The 15221-nt window shown below is 39.1% G+C and overlaps 1 long non-coding RNA gene across 1 annotated transcript; it reads left to right on the forward strand.

The window, feature by feature from the left end:
• Positions 1-1208: 1208 nt before the first annotated feature.
• On the forward strand, positions 1209-15176 carry LOC122974047. The gene is made up of 3 exons (XR_006400226.1): positions 1209-2005; positions 3633-3837; positions 12429-15176. It is a non-coding gene; the product is annotated as an uncharacterized LOC122974047 (long non-coding RNA).
• The last annotated feature ends 45 nt before the right edge of the window (positions 15177-15221 follow it).

Raw genomic sequence — 15221 nt, forward strand, 5'->3', positions numbered from 1 at the left:
ATAAACCAAACAGAGTTCCCTCTCTTGAACTCAATTGAGGCCAACATAAAGCAGATTTTTTACTTCCTCCACTCTCACTCCAGTCTCCTTTCTTCAGCATAATGGGTAATAAAAGTTACGAGGTGTTGTGCAATGTGGCAGAACAAACTGCACTTTTCTGCAGGGTAAACGTCATTGTTTTAGGCTTTGTTGGGGACTAATGGATTAAAGTTGATTATCTGACTCATCATTTTACCCTTTTTTTGTCAGCCTCACCCTCTCCTCTGAGGTTTACTCGGCTGCTCTGATTAACATGTGCAACCTTTTCTCCAAATGTCAAACTCAAAATTAAGGTAAATGCATGCTTTAACTATTCCGCCCCACTATTTCCTTCCTTTTCAAAACCTTTTTTTAAGTTCCTGGTTTGTAGTTTGGTTAAATATATCACTGCTGTGTGTTTTATGTTACCAAAAATGAGGCCAAGGACAACTTTCCAGATTGTTTAGATAATGATGTTGAGTACCACTACTCTCTCTCTCTTCAGTCAGTCTCTCTGAACTGACTCTACCAACATGATGTCAAAAAAAAGACAAATAGGCCCAGATGTGAAGTCCTGACCTGCCAGACGAACCCTCTGACTCTGCAGCACACATTTAAATACACGTTGCGTTATCTGAAACACTAATTTACTTTTAACTGATTCATAGTTTAATAGACAAAAATGACAAAATGATCGATAGCACATGAAGATAAAAGCGAATATTTGAGGAAACTGAATCCATTAATTTTCTCAGTTGTCATGGAGTCATGTGACCTAAGTATGGAATCAATTGCTGATGAAGGCCATGAGGTGTGACTGAAAACTCTGGTAGAAATATATTTTAAAAGCTCAGTTGATATTGTTTGCTTTACATTTCATGTTTATGTTACTTTCTGTTTGTGTATTTGTAGCATTTTTTGGATTTGAAGCGCATTTTTGTTAATGTTTGTGCTTCTTTTTTTTTTTTTTGCCTTTTTGTCCTTAGGGGCTAGTGTAGGTCTGGACCCCCCCATGGGTCACAAGATAAATATCTGTATAAGGGAAAGGTCAATATAAAAAAAATGCCACACCAAATTACATTCATTTTTCTTAGACGTTATTCTGTTTGCCTGTTGTGTGTAACATCGGATACAGATGTTTGCTGTTTTGTAACAGATTTAGTTGTTTTTTCTGATATTATTTCTGTTTTGTAAACTCTATTCTATTTTCTATTTTGTTTTTCTATCTTGTTGTTACTATCATGCTTGTTTGACTGTTTGCTTTTAATGTCAAGCACTTTGAAAATATATCAATAAATATTTTCTTACAATCATCTCCTCTGGCATCAAACAATTCATTTTAGTTTTTTGTTGACTGACTTGTAGACATCTGCACCCTTTGACGCAAGTAGACTTTGCTTGATTTTAAGGGGTCACAAAACAAAAAGGTTGGGAACCACAGCCCTGGATAAACAACACTACAAAACTGACAAGTCTTTACTTTCAAAATCTTTACATCACCAAAGTAGAAATCAAATTAGCATGAGAATATGCAAGATACTAAAGTTACAATCTTTCAAAAGTATATTTTTTGAGATTTTCCATCAATTTCTAATTGTTTAATGTTTACATCATTTGAGGAGGGTTTTTTCAGCCTCCTACAGAGTTCGTTTGGTCCTTACTGAGGCAGGTCTACAGCAGGGTTCAACCACAGGTTATGTACCATCCATACAGCCTCCTTATATCCAGGTGATGACAGTCTCTGCCATAAGCACTCTTTGAATTAATCATGAGCTCTTTCTTTTCTGAATGGCACTTATCTTTATGAAACAGCCACTTGGCGGTCACCGAGGGAGGGCCCCTCATTCTCAAGACTGACCGGCACCGCAGTGTGCGGAGGTGGAGGAGCTGGAGGGGGGGGGGGGGGCACGATGACGAGGCCCCAAACGGGATGCAACAAGTTTTCACATTCCAGCGGCGACAGCTGCATACAGTACAGGGATCTCAGGTGACATGACGCTCCATCTGGCGGCCATGTTGGAAATACACGGCTCTTGGGGATTAATGGCTGTGAAAAGACAACAAGTCCTTCAAATTAGATGAAAAAATATGTTGTTTCTCATTGACTTTAAAACCAACCTATGTTAGTGTTTCTTATCTGATGGCTGATTGATTGGCAAAACTGTTGATACAGATGTCTGTTTCCTCATCTGCTATGGCTATGATTAAAGGTCCAGTATGTAGAATTTAGTGGCATCTAGTGGAACAGCCTTTGCAGAAATGGAATATAATATTTATAAGTATGTTTTAATAAGTGTATAAACACCTGAAAATAAGAATCATTGTGTTTTCGTTACCTTAGAATGAGCCTTTATATCTACATAGGAGGCAGGTCCCCTTCCATGGAGCCCGCCATATTGCACTGCCATGTTTCTATAGCAGCCCAGAATGGACAAACCGAACACTCAGCTCAATCTGCAACCTCATTGCTAGATGCCAATAAATCCTACACACTGGTCCTTTAAGACTTGCTTAGGTTTAGGCACAAAAACAACTTAGTTACGGTTAGGAAATGCTAGCAGTCGTGGTTAAAAGAAACCAACGGTGACAGTTGGTAATAGCTGGGAAACTAACAGCAAGTCTCTTGTGTCAAGAGGTTATCTGTTAAATGGAAAAATAGGTCATATTAGGCATTTGAAGACTTATATTTGCTAAAGTCATCTTATCCATACATGATTATTACATAAAAAAAATTTGATGTGATGTACGGACCAACACACATTATATATTAGCTAATGTTAGCTTATATTAGCATATATTAGCTGGCATCTGATAGCATACTTTCTCGCCTTAATGGGAATAGCTTCAAATTTTAGGAAATATGCTTATTTGCTTTCTTGCCAAGAGTTAGATGAAAAGATAGATACCACTCTCATGTCTGTACACTAAATATGAAGCTACAGTCGGGATGTGATTAGCCTAGCTTAGCATAACGTCTGGAAACAGCGGAAACGGCTAGCCTGGCTCTAACTAACGTTTGAAAATTATCAGCACCTCTCTAGCTCACTAATTAGCACAATATATCTCATTTGTTTAATCCACTTACAAACAGTAAAGTAAAAATGACAATTTGTGGTTTTAGAGCAGCTATTACTTGACATACAACAGTTCATTCGCTAAGTGTCATTAAGACTCCAGGAATCATTTCACCTGGCTATTGGAAAAAAATACGTGCAGTAACAGTTAAAATCATTATTAAACAACATTTTGATTAAGTGTAAGGTCAGACATGTTGCCCATATTACCTTTTGTACTCGTCCCTCTTATCGGGTCATATATTTACAAGCTTTTTGACAGTTGCAGTCAAGCGATAAAACAGTAACACCTGGTGCTTAGTCATAAATATCATAAATAATCTTATCTTTGTAAGAAATAGTTTGGGTGGTGCAACCTGTTTCTTTTGTGATAGTGAGGAATTTAGTGATAACATTAAAACAAGACCAATTTTGAACTTCTGAGCACGCATAGTCTCATTTCTTCTTGTACAGCACATAGCCTACTGTATTTAACTGCAGTCAATTCCACATTGACTTGTGTTGAAATATCCATTCAGTGCCTTTCTTTTCTTTTTGCAGGCCCCACTTCAAGTCAGTCTACAAACTTTTCCTTATCTGATGCGGTCTGTAATTTGACCACACATCAAAGGAGAGACGATGAAAAGTCAGAAATGACTGAAAAATAAGAATGAATAGGATAAAGAGCGACCCCGCCACCCAGAAACAACCCCACACAACTTGAATCCAAGTTTTGAGAAGAAACATCTCAGACGTCACAATCAGAGTAAGACTTTTTGTTATGTCAGTTGAAACACACACTGATGAACACCTGTTTCAAAGCGTTTCCTCTTTCCTGAAAGATGTGTTTATAATGTTGATAAATCAGTAAAGCGTGACTCATCCTCAGACTGTTTTCTGCCTCCCATCTCAGCCTGTTTATCTTGGAGAGACAGAGAGACAGAGGCGTGTCTGCATCTAACCTCCAAAAACAAGCAACAAAACACACTCAAGGTTTAAACAGAACCGTTATGTTCACACACACACACACACATGGTTTCTGTTTTTTTTTTTTTTGCTTCCATTTTGTGATGGTTGACTTTCTTTGGGTTATGTCACTCCATCAGATAGTGTCCAGGAGGCAGCTAGCCTAAGTGGCTGGTGAGCAGAAACACACAAAGTCACTGTGGTTGCTGTTTGTTTGTTATGGCAACTGGAGGATCTCTTAAACTTCTCTCTAATCTCGCTCCTCGCTTACAGTTTCACTGAAACACATACAACTTTATCACATGGAAAGCACAAAAGCAAAGCACTGACTATATCATAAACGTAGGAGATATCTGATAGATGTATTGGTTTACTTTAAGGTAAAAGATGGTCTAAAACCTGAGATATGTTCATGTATGATATAATCCAGGAGATGAGATTGATCTGACACATAAATTCAGGTGATTTATTGCAGAAAAGAAAGCACTGAACAACAGAATAAATACTGAATCTTGCTCCCACAACACTTAGCATTTAAACATATTTAATATGTCATAGTCTCTCTATTTTTTAATGTTTTAAGTTCATAAAATAAGGGATGAGGGTTAGCAAAATGAAAAACCCCAGAAGAATATTTGGATCTTTAATTAACCAACATTGGTTTAGGGTTTTTTTCATTTTTTCCTGAGCCCAAATGTAAAATATCATTATAAAGGACTGTATTTTCTGCAAGATGTCAAGACATTTTCAAGCCATGAAAACCAAACTTTGTTGCTTATTGTTAAGTTTCTTTAGAGAACAAATTTTTCGTGTTCGTTGAAAATTTTCCAAATCTAAATTGACATCTAAAGCAGAAGACCGTTTATCCATCAGCTATTTGTTGCACTTCATCAAATCAGCCTCCCAAGTCCCATTCAAGGAAAAAAATCCCAGTTGCTTGTCTTGAAAGCGTTCCAGAGCATAGCAACACATTTGTGGTGATAAATCAGGCCACTTTAAAAATCATTAGCTTATCTTGAAAACATGATGCAAGCCAAGAGGAAGGAGAAGAGGAGAATGAGGAGTGCGGGGGGAAAAGAAACATGGTGGAAAATATACTGCTGATAAAGAGATGAATACGAGACTGCAAAATTAGAGAAAGAGTAGACTGTGAGACAGAAATCCCACTTCAAATATTTCAACAAGGTAGCAAAATCTATATAGATGAACTGATTAAGAAATCCTCTCCCTGCCTTCAACAGCTACTCATGGGCAAGGCACTACTGATCAAGTGAATCCTCGCTTTGAATGTCTTCACTACTAGTCTCACGAAACGCTGTAGGAAGAGGGGGCGAGTGAAAAAGAGGGTAGGCAGGGAGAGGGGAAATGGGAGGGTTAATGGGTTGCCCACTGGGAGAAGTGAAGCCAAAAATAGAGACAACAGACCTCAGATATTGTTCGTGCATTAACTCTATACTTGCAGCCCTTCAGTCATAGGAAAGAGAAAGAGGCCAAACGGCTCAAACAGCAATCAATGTTGGAGTTAGCAGCAGTATTATGGTGCACAAGTAAAGTATATAACCTGCTTTCAAGTTGTATACTACTTAGTCGTCATCTCATACTGTACCCACTGTGTTGAGAGCCTTGAGACAATTTATTTGAATGTTTTTTGTAATGGAAAACACTAAAATGGGTAGTTTTGGAAGGCAGTGAAAAACTACATATTTTATTGTTTAGTTTGGGAGAACATCTCGGTTTTTAGGCAGTTTTACGTGCAAGTCTAAATCAATGTATCAGTCTCTTAGAAAAAGTCTCTCTCAGATCTTTTGAAGTCAAGTCCAAGTCAAGTCACAAGGCGATATTCAGACTGACTTTAGCCCTGCGGGAAAAAAACAACAACAGCCGCCTCATTTAATTGAATGAGCCCATGGGGACGATGCAGAAGGCTCCAGCAAAAAAAGAAAATGCAGGGTCGTCCGGCAAAATAGTTGAACCTGGCTCAAGTTTTGCCGCAACGCAATGGAACGACAACTGGAAAGTCACTGCTTTGACAATTAAATACGTGCAAGCGCACATCTCTGGTAGATTACTTTGAAAGATGAAGCTTGTATTCCTACTGTTTCCCTTGTGATCGTCACAACAAAAGATAAAAATCATTGTTGCCAAATAACTTTTCCAGAGCAGTAAAATCATTTTTCATAATATTATTAACCTCTGTTCAGTTATTTGGTGTCTGATAAGATCAAACTCATGAATCTATTGCTCAAACTGTACATATTTCATTGTCTTAACGGCTTTACCTTGAACAACACGGCCCCAACAAGGCAGAACCTTGAGATTTTTAAGGTTAGGGTTAGGGGTTAGGGGTTAGGGTTAGGGGTTAGGGTTAGGGTTAGGGTTAGGGGTTAGGGGTTAGGGTTAGGGGTTAGGGTTAGGATTAGGGTTAGGGTTAGGATTAGGGGTTAGGGTTAGGATTAGGGGTTAGGGTTAGGGTGTATGTAGACCCCAAATGGGTCTTGCCCAAGATATTTATCAAGATATTGGTTTTACATAGCAGAGACCAAGTCCTTTCAATGTATAGGCTTGATGATTAACTTGACTTTACATTCCCTTACTAGCATTACTTGTTTGCTTTCAAACCTCAAATCAAGTCTAGTAAAGTCTCAAGTCTTCAGTTTTTTTTTGGAAGTGTGAGTCAACCCTCAACTTTCTGGTGACTGGAAGTGTCGTTAAAAAAATCATTGTTGCCAAATAACTTTTCCAAAAATCATTTTTCATAATATTATTAACCTCTGTTCAGTTATTTGGTGTCTGATAAGCCTTCAAACTCATGAATCTATTGCTCAAACTGTACATATTTCATTGTCTTAACGGCTTTACCTTGAACAACACGGCCCCAACAAGGCAGAACCTTGCGATTTTTAGGGTTAGGGTTAGGGTTAGGGGTTAGGGGTTAGGGGTTAGGGTTAGGGGTTAGGGGTTAGGGTTAGGGTGTGCGTAGACCCCAATTGGGTCTTGCCCAAGATATTTATCAAGATATTGGTTTTACATAGCAGAGACCAAGTCCTTTCAATGTATAGGCTTGATGATTAACTTGACTTTACATTCCCTTACTAGCATTACTTGTTTGCTTTCAAGCCTCAAATCAAGTCTAGTAAAGTCTCAAGTCTTCAGTTTTTTTTTGGAAGTGTGAGTCAACCCTCAACTTTCTGGTGACTGGAAGTGTCGTTAAAAAAATCATTGTTGCCAAATAACTTTTCCAAAAATCATTTTTCATAATATTATTAACCTCTGTTCAGTTATTTGGTGTCTGATAAGCCTTCAAACTCATGAATCTATTGCTCAAACTGTACATATTTCATTGTCTTAACGGCTTTACCTTGAACAACACGGCCCCAACAAGGCAGAACCTTGCGATTTTTAGGGTTAGGGTTAGGGGTTAGGGTTAGGGTTAGGGGTTAGGGTTAGGGTTAGGGTGTACGTCGACCCCAAATAGGTCTTGCCCAAGATATTTATCAAGATATTGGTTTTACATAGCAGAGACCAAGTCCTTTCAATGCATAGGCTTGATGGTTAAACATTTAAAATGCAAGACTTCACATTCCCTTACTAGCATTACTTGTTTGCTTTCAAGCCTCAAATCAAGTCTAATAAAGTCTCAACTCTTCAGTTTTTTTTTGGAAGTGTGAGTCAACCCTCAACTTTCTGGTGACTGGAAGTGTCATTGTTTATTCATTCCAATGTCTTGAGGTATTATTAAAAAGAAAAAAAAGATTGCTTTGCAGATAAAGATGAACAAGAATTGATGTTCTTGATTTTTATCTAGAAAAAGAAGAGCTGGCCTTTCACAGCGACATTTAGCTGTCGCTCATAGCGGTATTACTGTGTTTGGGAGCTGAACATTTAGTATCTTGTCTTGTGTTGAAAGCTTTGCTGAAAGCTGACATGTTCGTTTATTTGATGTCTGGAAAAACCAGCTGATAATCTGCCTATTTCTACATCTTTGTGTCTCATCTTTATCTGTCTAACTTAAACATTCGCTATCTCCTCTCCCTCCCTGTTTCTGTCAACTGTGTCTTTAATGTTTCTTTCTTCATTTGCACTTGTTTTTTCTCATTCATTTCTATGTATTTCATATTGTTTTATGTTACTTCCTCACATCTAAGCTCTTGCAAACTTTCTCGCCTTCCTTTCTGTCTCTCTCTCTCTGGGTCTTGACTTTGTCCCAGACGGGACCTGAACTTCCTGCCGCCTCCTACAGATAACAGAGCAGACCAGTAACACACACACACAAACATGCACACACAGCTGGTTTATGTCCTCCACACTGCTGTTGTTGATGAAGTGCTTTCCCATAGTGGTCACCAGAACAAGAACACTCACATATATTTGTTTGGTTGCTTGGGGGGTGTTTAGATGTTGATAAGGTGACCACGATGATCTCCATTTATCTTCCTCTTCACTGCTTTCTTTCACTCTGTTTTCTTTCAGCTATATCTTTAGCATTACTAGTAAGTACCCTGCTTGTAACTGTGTCTATTTTTATACACATTAGGAAGTTGACTCTTTCTGAGGAAAGTACTGAAAGTATGTGTCCAAAGGCTTTTTATGGTGAGTCATTCTCTTTCAGAGGGCAAAAGTGAAATTAAACTATGATCGAATTACAACAAACATGCCAGCGTTGTGTTTTTTGATGTAATCTTGCTGTCCAGCTGAATTAAAATGTCTTCGATTGACCAAGTAACATCTTTGATATATGCAAAAGTGATGAAATTACTAGGGCTGTAGTCTCCCAGTCGACTGGTCGATTAGTTGGTCGATATGCTCTCATCCGACTAAATTCTCATTGGTCGAATAATCTCTGTGTTATTTTCATAAGGAGAAAAGTGCTACATCAACAGCTTTTCAGGATTAATCCATTATTTCCTGCGGCGGGAGGGACAGACTAACAAATTACCTGTTAAAACAACGGGGGTGTATTCAAAACACCCCCGTTATTCTCACAACTTTGAACTCGCCCAACCTAATGGAGCCTGCTGGGTCTAACTGTACTCAATGTTTACTGAGTGTTTACCATGGATGTATAAAGAGAACTGGATACATCGTCAGAGGCGGGGCCCTGCTCATTCTTATGAAAGTTGCTCAGTGGCGCATGAAGCCAAAAAAAATCGACTTCCCAGTATGAAAGTACTCGGATCTTCCGCATTGTGCGGCCCATAGAGCATGCGCACTAGTGACTTTCACTGGCCAAGTCGGCTACTTCCGGTTTAGCCCTCCGTCTAACTTGAATGGGGATAAAACAATTCAATCATGCGGCTCTTCTAGGCTTTTGAAATGTGATCGGACCAAACGGATTTAATTCTTATGGTGAGACAAGTCATTTTGTGGGGGTTGTGATGCTCAGAAAAATTTATCCGCTGATTTACAGGCGTCTCTTTCACAATGTAAGTCTATGGTAAAAAGTTTTTTTGGGCCAGTGTGCATCACGTGATGTTGTAATTACACGGTTTGGCCGCCATGTCAAATTGGCTTCAAAGCCTGGCGCTCTTCCTGTATCCAGTTCTCTTTATACATACATGGTGTTTACTGAATCAGTGTTTCTCCTATAAGTATAACAACAAGAACTCCCACCAGGCCCAAAAAAATATTTTTAATGCCAAAAATAACGTCAAATATCTGTTCATTTGGAAATCAATAACGTTTGGGAGTCTCTGTGCAGCGCTGCAGAGACAGAGGTGAGTCAACCTCTGTTTCGTTGCCTGGGAAACTATTGGTAGCGTTAAGGAATACGTCATTGCGTAGTATGTTTGCGTAGCGTGTGGGAAAGAGCGAGCGGCAGGAAAGTGACGGTGAATGTGAACGGAGCAGAGGAAAAGGTTAGTAGTAAGTTGTCAGTCTGGCAGTAAATGTACGGTACAGACTACAGTGTGTCAGTTAATAAATGCTAAAAAGTCACGTCTGTTGTTTCCCCAAATGCTGGAAAAGTGAAGGAGGTTAGCTCCAAAGTTAGCAACAATGGGTTAGCATAACCTGAAGACAATAAACTCTGTCCCTTTACAGCCAACCTCCCCACGACTAATCGATTAGTTGAAGATTATGTATGATTTCAGTCAACCAAGATTTTCTTTGGTTGACTACAGCCCTGGAAATTACACAGTAAATATACCATTGTGATATAAGAGCAAGTTCACGGTAACTTCTTGTGTGATGGTTCATGTTTAGAGCAACTTTGCTGCCATAAAGGGAACAAGATGCAACCCAGAGAGATTACACAGTTAAATATCAGCACATCTGACACAGAGTCAAACCACAACAAATGTTTCACTCTTAAAGTCTAACAGCACTTAACTATGCAGATGACATAACGTTGTATTTTATTGCAAAACAAGGCACAGATTGCATCTTTAAGTATCAATCTAGTGTCCTTGTCATTGCCAACCAGATCAAAGAAAGCAGAGCCTGTTAAATCCAGAGTCAACAGATTAAACAGACTAAACAAATTAAAGATGTCGACGGGACATTTTTAATAGTTCTTGCTTGTTTTTGTTCTTCGATTTTTGGAAGAAGCTGTCCAGTTTGAGTCATAACAGATTATGCCAAGTGAGCTCATGAGAACATTGCATGGATGAGAACAGATAGCGACACATTGTCTACATTTCAAGCATTTCCTCTTTGATCCAGCAATGTGTCCATGTGCCAGCCAACAACTGGCATTAAAACTTTTAAAATCCAACATGAAATGCTCTGAAGGTCATTTTAACCATGCAATGTGAGAAAGAAAGGGGAGTAAAGGCTGGAAATGGAAAAAATTCGCTTGTGACACATACTTTGGGGACTCCGAGGCAGGTCCAAATGTGCTTCATCTTACCTGGAAAGATGAATGACATCCAGTGCTTTAATAAATGACTTGTGAGTGTACTTCAGTAATGTGGAAACATTTGTAACTCTGCCCTATACTCTCTTTTTTTTCTGATCATATTTCAGCTCAGCAGAACGGTCTGCCAACAACTAAATTATTAAGAACATTTAGTTCTTCAACCTTAAATGCAAACATAAAAATCCCTGAACTGCCTTTGACAGTTTCAGTTTTGCAGTGATTCATTCAGGCCAGTCTATTTTAATTCAGTTTAAGGTCTATAGAGAAGCAAAAAGAATATGATCATGCAGGAATTAAGGGAAGTGGGCACCATGTTTCAAGATGGCACCCTGTTTATTCCTATGAAAGTTTCTCACATTTTTGGCTCCAAAATGCTTAAGATATGCTCAGTACATGCATTTATGTGTATAGGTATCCATAATAACATATATTTAATTACTTTTTTTTTGTTTATTTTTATCATTATTCAAATTTTTATTTGTTTTGTGCATCCTTGGACATAATTGTACTGTGTTATGATAAAAGTTTTATGTTTTAATGCCACTCTCTCACAGCTTAGGGAAGGACTGGGTGGTGCTGGGGTTGGGTATGAGGATGCTTTTGCTTTTTGAAAAACCTTTAAAAAAAAAGCAAAAAGATTAGGCATGCACATTTATAGTTCTTATCAGGCTGAGTTGCCTGACTTCCTATTCATTCTGCACCCACATGAGTGGCATGAAAATAATCTGAGACGACCTATTGGCTTAAATTTTGACAATACAAAAGGACCGGTCAGATTGTTTGTAACGCTTAGAGAGAAATGTTCATCGTATCACAGCCATCTCTTTGGAAATTAGGGCCAGAGTGACCCTCACAGCTCTGTTCCCGGGGGGCATGAAAGTGTCGACAAGAAATGGTGCCTCAGAAGGTTCAAAGGTCAGCTCTCTTCTTCTGTTGGTGAATGAATACTGTCATCTGTTTCATCTCCACAAATGACAACAAGCCTGTAGATTTTAGGTAAAAGTGCACATTCATGAACTTTGAAAACCTTCAAATGAAAGCACATTATTGTACGTATTATCACACTACAGTTCTGTTAGTGGTTGTATAGAGAAACTGTGTGCTGATGTAACTTTCAGGGCAGCTGCAGAGAAATCTCCCATTGTGGGTTTCTTTCATCAGACTTTTTGTATTTGTTAATTGTTTGCAATAAAAAAAAACAAACTAAAGCTCCTTTTTTTTAAATCTGTAACCTCTTTGTATGATTTTGGGATCATCTTTTAAAAAGCTAAGAAAGTGTGTGTTGTTTCTTCAGTCATGTCTGGACAAGAGAAATTACATCACTGCTGCTGCCACTCGACCATCTTTGGTCTGTTAAGTTGGCAACGTTTAACCCACAACAGTGTCGGGCTTGTGGGAACTGGTGTTCGTTAGGGACGGCTAGAATCAGAAATACATTTTCCATCACTGGTAAGATAGAGAGAGGCTGTGATGTCCTCCTGAGGTCATCTGGGGTATTGATCTGTTACTAACCCGTGTCTCTTCTCGCCCTGCAGGTGATTGATTGGAGTAACTCGGACCACCTGAGCCTCGTGTTCCTGCGTTATTTCATCCACCGCTGCAGCTCGTTCACTCTCCCTGCTTCTCCTTACAGGCACCTGTTCTGCTTTGTTGTGTTAGTTGTTTTAGTTTCTACACCTCACGCCGCTGACATCACCGACATCCACGCCCTGTACTGTAAATATTTAGTCTTTAATTTGATTTAATTCGGCTTTATTTGTTTCTTTAGTTACCCTGGTACCATGGTGTATCTCCTTTTTTGTTGTGGCCACTCGAGCCAGATCATAACATGCACTTGAGCCTCTCTCTAAGGAATCTAAGAGCTTATATTGACATCAAATAGAGCGAACGTGTGCTTTTTTTTATGAGAGTAAACACACGGGGGAAAAGATGTAACTCTCAGCCTTTTCGTGATTTGATGTTTTTGGCCGTCTCGCACCTCAGCATTGTGTCTGAGGTATCTAGACAAATGGATTGAACTACATGACATACAAGTTAGGATTGGATTTTTTTCGTCATTTGTGTTATTACAGCAGAACCCGTTTGTTGTTCGCTCCGGCTTCTCTATCTTCTTACCGAAAAAGGGAACATTTAGTTGGAAGCTCCGTTTTCTAAATCCGGCCTCATAAATATCACATTAACTCGTCATCTATCTACTAAACTCTCATTTAACGTCTGCGTTAGAAAAAATTTCTTCCTTCAAGGAAGAAAAAAAAGGGGGGGAGGAATTCCTCGTCTTCATTTCGGGAATGTAGGAATACGGTTTTCCAGTGGCACACAGGAAGGAGGTCTTTAGAGCGACATGGTGTGTGTGTGTGTGTGTGTGTGTGTGTGGGAAGCAAAGTTAGGGGCTGAAAAACAAAACATTAGAGGAAATTGGACTTAAAAGTAGCTGAAAATTATGAGAAAATCTCTTTTTTTCTCTCTCTCTTACACACTCACGCATGCGATTTCTCATTCTCGGCGTTTGTCAAATGGCATCTGAGGATTTTTTTGTCTTGATACACAGCGAGCGAGACAACTGACTTAACTGACCTCTGCTGGAGCCCCCCGCTGCTCTTAAAGGTCAAAGGGCGAGATGTCATGAGTCGGGGTCAGCACACAATTTTTTAAACTGTGGAGTGGTTGAAGTGGCGGTTCAGTGACCAAGAAAGAAAGTCCAGATACTGAGGAATTTGTGTTTAATGGGAATTTTGTGTGTCTGTGTGTGTGTGTGTTTCAATGAGAGGAGAGGTCATGAGAACAGCGGCTCTGTAGAAGCAGAAAACACACACACACACACCACAAACACACATCCCAACTTCCTTTGAACCAATTCCCTACTCCTCACATACAGCAACGACTGTGTTTTCCAGCTACATCAATTCATTAATTGGATTTTAGCCCATTAACAGTAAACACTAGTCTTTAAGCTGAACATGGAGTCTCTTGGTACCTAAAAGCTGAGAAATTCCTTCTTATTGGGAAGAAAAAAGCCTCTTAAAGCAACATTTACTCCACAGGACACTAAAACCTTCTTCTTAAAACAATAGAAATGAAACACTGTCTAGACGGGGAGCCATTTAAGGTGCAATCACACCTTGAGTTTGGACTCTTTGCGCTGAGCTATAGCGGAAAAGTTTACTTTGTCACACTTACAAGCAAACTAGGGCTTGTAAGCAATGGATTTACAGCTACGTCATTTATTGGACAGTTTTGGCAACCTGTCATTCTGCAAGATTATAGAGATTTAGGTGATGAACTCAGGAGGTTCAGGACAACTTTATGTGACTCTACAGCTCCCTTAAAGGCACTTATAGACACCTCACAATCACCTCACTCAATATCAATTTGAGGTATGCCAGATTGTACAATGAATGGCAGCGCTAATTTTTGTTAAAATTGCAGAATAAACTGATGCAAGCAGAAACATGTCATCAACTCCCATTATCCATCTGCACTGTACCATCCATACACAAGCTTTATCTTTAGCTTTTACATTTCTATGCATTGATAAAAGACAGAAAAGCAGACAAAATTAACTGCTAAATTTGCCAAGTGAGTCTGAGGTAAATGTGTTTTTTTAGCGTTAGCCTCACGTTAGCTTACCGGTGAATTCTGTGTCATTTAATGCCGTATTCTGACTGGTTGCTTTCCCTAAAACTGGGTTGTAGCAGCAGTCACATTGTGATGATGTTGGATGTTTTTAGGCTGTCTGTCTTTGATCGTTAACGCTCTAAATCAGCTGTTGGTGGACTCACAGTACAACTAAGACCACTGTTCTTGATTGACGGCCAAAGATTTCACCATGTTTCTCTCTAATTTGTCAACTTTCGATGTACACTTTCAACAGAACAAAATCTATCCATGTATTAAAGGAAAAGGCTGTTTGTTTCTTCTTGATTGTGTGCACGCTTACTATTGGTCATGGTAGCTTTGTCACATCCGTTGTGGACATTTAGGACACTGAGTCTCTCAAAAAGACATATTGAAGCAAGCATCAACCTCCTAAAGCTTTCTAAATAAAATTACATTTTACATAAACCATTTCAAGGGTTTATTTTCTCTCTGTTGTGTTATACTAGACTTTCTTTCCGTCTGTCAAATGTCAACATGTGTCTCAGTATAGCCTTGAACGCTTGCGCTCTGGGGTCATTTCCTGTTTTGGTTCAGACTACTTTCTTATGAAGACTCCAAGTCTGCAGCGGAGAGGACGCAGACTCACATTTGATTTGTTTGGTATAAGAGCATTAGTTTAGTTTACTTCCCCAGAAGGCAAAAACTCTATGAAAACCAACATAAATCAAACT

Source organism: Thunnus albacares, chromosome 22 (assembly GCF_914725855.1).
Source record: "Thunnus albacares chromosome 22, fThuAlb1.1, whole genome shotgun sequence".
Classification (NCBI taxonomy): Eukaryota; Metazoa; Chordata; class Actinopteri; order Scombriformes; family Scombridae; genus Thunnus; species Thunnus albacares.